Source organism: Protopterus annectens, chromosome 3.part0, assembly GCF_019279795.1.
Source record: "Protopterus annectens isolate FY-2018-M chromosome 3.part0, PAN1.0, whole genome shotgun sequence".
Classification (NCBI taxonomy): domain Eukaryota; kingdom Metazoa; phylum Chordata; order Ceratodontiformes; family Protopteridae; genus Protopterus; species Protopterus annectens.
In genome coordinates, this window is record NC_056731.1 from 656,906,403 (window position 1) to 656,913,850 (window position 7,448).

General features: G+C 36.6%; 1 protein-coding gene across 13 annotated transcripts in view; it reads right to left on the bottom strand.

Moving 5' to 3' along the window:
* The window catches only part of LOC122796513 (poly(rC)-binding protein 3-like), an 819,027-nt gene extending 814,106 nt beyond the window's left edge, over window positions 1–4,921 (bottom strand). For 4 of the 13 annotated variants that reach the window (XM_044065066.1, XM_044065070.1, XM_044065065.1 and 1 more), the window contains exon 1: window positions 4,685–4,920. The gene's annotated coding sequence lies outside the window, so the exon portion shown is untranslated. Of the gene's footprint in view, window positions 1–3,863; window positions 4,181–4,684 lie in introns of those variants that run through there. The other 9 variants (XM_044065072.1, XM_044065067.1, XM_044065071.1 and 6 more) reach the window with 4 other exon arrangements.
* Window positions 4,922–7,448: the final 2,527 nt, after the last annotated feature.

The window sequence follows — 7,448 nt, forward strand, 5'->3', positions numbered from 1 at the left end:
CCTTTGAACCTATGGATCTACACTAAGTGGGGAATTCATTTCTTTAGACTGCTTTCTACTTGTGATATGCTTTTTTTTGTTTATGTTTAATAAATATGCTGCTAACCTGCGCCTTCACAAATCCCTTATGTGGTTTGTGTTTCTGTTCGTTTGGTGGCAAGGAATGACACCATTCCAGATAGCTTAACAGCATAATTATACACTGATGTACTTATGGAAAAGTGAGAAGTGAGGCCGGATGTCCTCCTACAGCAGTGGAGTCCATTTTTCCATATTCATCACTGACTATAGAACGCAACCATTTACTTAGTCCCATCCTTCCAAGGTGGTCCCAGTGGGTGGTACAGCATGGTAATGGGGGTAATCTTTAGCAGCTGTTTTAGGGGAAACACAGTAGACGTGTAATAGACATAGCCGTACCCCTGTCAGTCACACTTGTGCCTCACTTCTTTGGTATTCTCTGCTTTATGGTACAGAAATGAATTTTGCCCTCCCCTTAAAGCATTTTTCAGGGATAGTATGTAAATGTCAAGCAAATTATAACAACAAATCAAACCATCAAGGGAAGTTCACCCTTGTAATACATTAATGACTATTGTAGAAGACCATTAGACCTTAAATAAATGTCAAGATGTCATAAAAATGCCCATGTTACATTTTCATGTTGTGCACTGGGTACCACAACATGCTGATCATTTTTACCGCTCTTGTTTCTAGTAGCCACTCCTGGTCCATGCATTGACTTACAAACAAGCCACATACAGTACCATTCATTGATAGTGTTCTGTAGTTTGGGATGTTTAATGGTTAAATTAACACAACTGTTTCTGTTTTAAAATTTTCTTTATAACAGTGGACTTCTTCTAATTCCTAAGTACCACTTTGCCTGCAAGGACATGTGTGCATGTTACCCTTTATTATAATAACATAGTGTATTGGTACCCTCCCTCAGTGAAGGCTTAAACACTCAGCACTCTAAACTGGACTTGCAGCGCTTTACTGAATGCTATATGAAGTGTATATTTTTGCACAAGCCTAAAGTGGTGTAGTGTGTCATTTTTTTATCTAATCCATTTTGCAGTACATAACTTTTTTTTAATCTGCTGCAGTTCTGCAGTATGCTAACTTTCTTTTCAAATCTTTTCCTGAGTGCAGAGATATTTTTTTTTAGAAAAAGGACCTTCATTTACTAACACGAATTCCATTTGTTTTATACCTACTACACTATATCTTGGAGTCTGAACAAATTTTCTCTCTTAGGGTACTGGTGCAGCAGTTAGTGTTGCTACCTCACAGCAAGAGGTTCTCTGGTTCGATCCTCGGCTGAGGTGCCTTCTGTGTGGAGTCTGCATGTCCTCCCTGTGGTCACGTGGGTTTCCTCCGGGTGCTCCGGTTTACTCCCACATCCCAAAGACATGCTGTAGGTGGATTGGACACTCTAAACTGGCCCTAGATGTGAGTGTATGTGTGTGTGTGCCTTCTGTGGGAGGTTGGGCGTCAGGCTGACAATTCGACACCATAAAACTCCACTGCCAATCATGAGCAGACAGGTGATCCGCTGTGGTGACCCCTAACCGGGAAAAGCCGAAAGAAGAAGAAGAAAGAAGAAGAAGGGTACTGCTCTATTCTGGTCTGAATGAAGTAAGACAATATCATTTTGGTGTACCTACTCCCCCCTTTTGTCAGTGGAATGATAAACTTGAAATAAAACATTAAACTAATTTCTTCTAAAGTCATTGTACAGTTAGTCACAACTGACTGCTATGGATACTCAGCCAGAAGGGCACTTTTGAACATGATTTAATATTAGGTACTAATTGTTCTCAGCCAGACAGAGAGTACTGTATGTGCCTAACTTGTGTTGTCAGACAGAAGTTTGACAGCTCTGTATACTGGCTGGGATCATTCCAGCTCTGTCTGTGTATTCATTCTTTCATGAGTCCTTCTCTGGGGATTTTGCTAAACTGTTTGCCCTCACACACAGAGAGCCTTTGTAATGAGAACCATGCTCATGAACCACAGGGCCTAATCAGGACTGAGTGACCAGCTGTCCTTCTTGCTGAATTTCAGAATATAAAACTTACTTCAGTGATGGTGTTGTCTTGCTGCATTACTCACAGTATCAAGGCCCCTTTGCTATCACAGGTTAATTTCTGGAATCTGCTCACTGATTTAAACAGATATGATGAACAAAGATCCCAGAACACGCAGGCATTGCAGAGCGCTGCTAATTTACATAATTTTTAAATTTAATTTTATTTTATTCTACTTAATTCTTACTGACTCACAGCTGTCTATTGAACTCTGAATTAAGGATTTTACTGTTCCACCATGTGTGTGTGTGTGTGTGTGTATACATATACACACACACACATATATATATATATATATATATATATATATATACATATACACACACACATATATATATATATATATATATATATATATATATATATATGTATACACACACACATATACATAAATTATTTGTTGTGCAACAACAGAGCAGATCTTTACAGTAGGCATACCTCTCAAATGCACAAAGTTATGGAGAAAGACTAAAAATAAGGCAAAAATGTATACAATCTGTCATAAAATGTGTGGTTATCAGGCAAATCAACAAGGACTGAAATCAGCAAATTATGATGTACATATGAGTTTCAGATGTCATATCCTTCAGAAAATGCAAACTAAAGCAAAATCTGTTATTCTAACAACTTTCTAAGTTTATAGGAGCAATATTTTAAATCTGTCCCTGATTTTGGGCCTTTGTACCCCAACTATTTTTAGCTTTGCCCAGAATTCTGGTACTAAGAGGTTGAGACATGAGTAGGCTTAGGTATAAACAAAACTAATAAGGCTAAATACAGTGTTTTCCAACTGCTGAACCTCTAAACCTGGAAAAAGCTTTGTAGAGAAATAAAAGTGCTTTTATTTGATTTATCTGAAGTGTCGCCCAGAAGCAAAATATTAGAATGGCCAACCCTGATCACTTAAAATACATATTTAATTCCACTTGAATGTATTAGTAGTAATGACAGCAGTCGGAGAAACGGAGTTCAGCACGACGTGTGTCCTTCATGGGAAAGACTAGTACTTCATCTGCCAGTATCCTTCTGCTAGTTAACAATATAATAAAAAAATGATGATGATAATAAGGCATCCTGACCTGTCATACTCTGTGTTTACCTATATCAGCCAAAACACTTGAAATGAGTGGCTGGGGATGATTTTTACATTGTAAAAAAATAGCTTCCCATTACGCACAAACCTCCACGGTTGTGATTTTGCATTACATAATATTTCTGCTTTTTTCATAACTCAGTACCTTAGGACTGCTGTTGTTCAAGTCCCTATATCCCTATCATAAATATCTCTTACAGAAAAAAAACACACAGCTAACTAAAGGAGCATTTCATAGTGGCTAGTATTGAAAACTTTGATAATAATGCCTCATACAAAAGTATAGTAGCAGATACAATCAAACAGCATACACACTAAACAAAATCGTTACGAGTAACAAAAAGAAACAAAAAATCATCAAATTAACATAGGAATGTACCTCTATGTGCAAAACATTTCAAACCTATGCACAGACACACGCATACTCATGCATATACAAAAAATACATACATTTGTTTGTGTAGTGATACAATGTGTTTCCAAATGATGCCATTACTTTATGCTCTAAAGTTATATGACAGGAGCAACAATGCAGCAATGCAGACTCATGTTTTCATTGTGAAAATAGATGACTTAATTAATACTGTCTTGTTAAACAGTTGCACAGCATACTAAACTAGAAGCAGAAATATTACATTTGACTTAGCCAGGTAAATCTGTTTTGATAAAGTACTAACCTGTTCAGCTTCTTTTGAAATCTGTAGAATCCTGGAACCCTAATATGAGCCTGGGAACAGTTCCTTCAGCACAACTCTCTTCTAGTGATCCCTATTTTTTGTTTCCAAGTGTAGACAGATGGGCAGGAGCCCTGAGCCCTGTTGGAATGAGGCAAAAGCTTTGCTGTTTCTTTTTTTTTTTTTCAGCTTAACCCCTAGCAGATAAGCCTGACTCAGGAACAGTGAGATCACAATCCCCTCCACCAATCATTTCAATTAGTGCTCCATGAGATAAGCTTTAGCCTAAAATCTGCTTACGATGGGGCTAGAGGGCAGGGCAGCCACAGTTACTCAACAACAACCAGAAAGAGCTATAAATACAAAGACAAAAGCACCAAGTAACAAAGCTGGGAGGGCCACATTTCAAAGCAGCAAGTAAAATGCTATTACTTCACAGAAAATTGCTATATAATGGAACAGTTCTGCAAGTGTTTTGAAAACTGCATCATAGTTGCTTAACATGTGGTGATTATAAGTGTTACTAACTTAAGAAAGGTAAAATGGACTGGATTTGTACTTCTTATTTTGTTTGTTTTTGTTGTGAAAAAATATTTATGTAATGTCAGGAACTGAAAAGGCATGGAAACTTACCTTTCTGTATATTTATGATTTTTTTTGTTTTAAAACTGTAGTTGCTACAACATGGTTTTGTAGTTCCATATACTTATAAAGGATAGCGAATATGCTAAATAAGGAATTATGCAATGTCTGACTTGGTCACTAAGGACAATTAAGCAAGTCACACTTTTGGGTACAGTTTGTAGATACCTTGAATTCTGTACCTGCCATTAATCCAGTATCCCTGATTGATCATCGGGTATATTCAAACAGCTTCACAAGATTTGCTTGTCAGTTCACCTTCTATTAAAGCTGCACACTGCATCATTTAAGGCTATTCTTCCATAAACCTCTCCAACTGCAAGTATTATGTCCTTCATTCTTGTCCTCAAATTAAAAGCCTGCTAAAGCCTTTATGGTTATGCAGTTAAGGCTTTCACATACTGTCAGCACCTTCGTTTATCTAGCAGCTGTGCTCAACAAATTTAATCAGGAAATTAAAACCATTTAAAACATAAAAAAAGTTGAATGAGTAGACTTGTCAAACACTGCTTCATGGTTTCTTTAAACATTTTGTACTATAAGGGGGGGGGCAAGAAGTAGCGTTAACAAATCACCCATTTACATTTCCCTTTCACATACTCCTGCCTTTGACCTCCTCAACAACCGAACCCACCCCCTGATTATAATGCTGCTTTTCTTCTTTGTCTGAATACATGTTGCAGTTCCGGACATAAAGCTATGTTCAACACAGTAATTAAACAGCTAAATAAATGAATCAGTAGAACAGAAGTGTCAGCTTTAATTACTGTTCACAGCCAGGAAGAACTACTAATTATGGGGTTCAAGAACCACACGCCACTCTTCAAAGTCATGTGCTGCAGTTTGTTGGGATCAGTCAACAGAAAAAGACAACAAGCAAAAGAAGAAAAAAACCCTGTTTTCAAACTATAAAGTATCAGCATGTTTTGTCGGAGGTTAAGGAGTAAGCTGTGTCATCCATCTTGGCACTGGGCAAACAGCATTTGCTATCTGTGCTAGATATTCAGGTAGATTAGAGCATGTTTGTCATTACTGAATACAAATTTACTACTGATATTAAGTAATGTTGTTCAAATGCTGGTACAGAATGAACTGATTTTTGGAAAGAAAGCACAACACTTTGAATGTATTCCTACATTCAGCATTTCCTCAGAAGTTTTGGATAAGACGTGTACTGGTTTAATTAAAGGAATATTTCTATGGTTGAATGCATGTGTTTATCTCTGTCTGTATACTGAATAAACATAGCAGTTACAACTCACTTTCACTCTAAACTTCAGAAATGGGACATTAGGCCACATCTGCTAGTCCTCCACCTTACAACATACACACAAGCATATAGCAAACTGAAATACCAATTAATTCAAGGTACCATTGCTATTCCAATATCAAATCTCCTTTTCAACCACCCAGTCTGTAAACAAGCATATATATAATGCTGGTTTTCCTAGGAAGCTGGCAGAATGAGATTTTAAATTGCTATGCTGTAAAGCCAAGCAAGATTTATATGTTTAATAAGCACATGAACATGAACAGGACAGATGCAAGGACTGGAGGTGGAGGATTGTGGCATTAGGACATGACACCCTAAGATTTCATTACTGTAATTCTAATGAAAGGAAATGTATTTGCTAGTAATAAAGCTAAAACATCTAAGAAACATTCTACACAGAAACAATACATCTTGACCTTATGCCCCCCCATATTTAATAGATATATGCCTCATTCCACATGCCCCCCCATATTTAATAGATATATGCCTCATTCCACATGCCCCCCCCATATTTAATAGATATCTGAGAAAAGTCTTGGGTTTTCAGTCATTCATCTGTAGTAGAAACTAATCTAACTGGTGTAAGAAAGAAGGTCACCTGTGTCACTTTGTTCAGAAGAAATGACCTAATAAAGGACGCGAATAAAAAAAATGAAATTGTTTAAGACATTCGGGTAATATATTTCACCAATATCTGAACGATGTATTTTTGGAGCAACAACTCAAAACACTCAAAATATATTGTTAATAACTATTATGGTAATAGCATAAATAAAAAAAAAACTGTTCATAGACTGTTCATGGCCAATAAATTATTAGAATACTAATATTACTTGGTTCAGCAGTTTTAGCATTTTTGTTACCACATTGAATGAAGCTAAAAGGCAATGGTATTAGAATGTTCAATTTGTTTTCCTAATGATTAGATAGCTTTAGGCATTAAAGGAGTCACAGCATAGCTGATTAGTCACATGGGGAGTACGTCACACTGAGAACATTATTACATTCAAATAAAAGAAGTGATAACCCATCTACAAGATGGTAAAACAGTAAAAGAAAAAGAGGAGTATATGAAATATAAGTTTGGAAGGGAGGGAGATGCAAAGTGTGACATTAACTATTAGATGTGGTGGTGGAACATTTACTGTTTTGACAAACATGCACTTGTTTTCTTCTTCTACTCACATACACACATATATAGTGTATGTGTGTATATAAACATTTAAATATATGTATGTACATACATCTCTCTCTCTCTCTCTATATATATATATATATATATATATATATATATATATATATATATGTGGTTATGCTATGCATCATTGCATTGTTCTGCAAATGTCAGATCATCAAAACAAATATATCACAGTGTTTCATTAATTCAGTGCTGCATGTAGGACAGGCCTTGTCTCCCCTGTAGAACTCATGTTAAAACCTGTCCAAGCATTTTGATGAAATGGTGTTCAGCAGACTGGGATTGATGACTTGATACTCAAATTTACTTATGTTTGATGAGGGGGAAAAGAATCGTGTGTGTGTGTGTGTGTGTGTGTGTGTGTGTGTGTGTGTGTGTGTGTGTGTGTGTGTGTGTGTGTGTGTATGCGAGATTGCACTATTCTCAAGTCTGGGAAATATGCCTTTCCCTGATATTGTGCAATCTTGGTGATAGC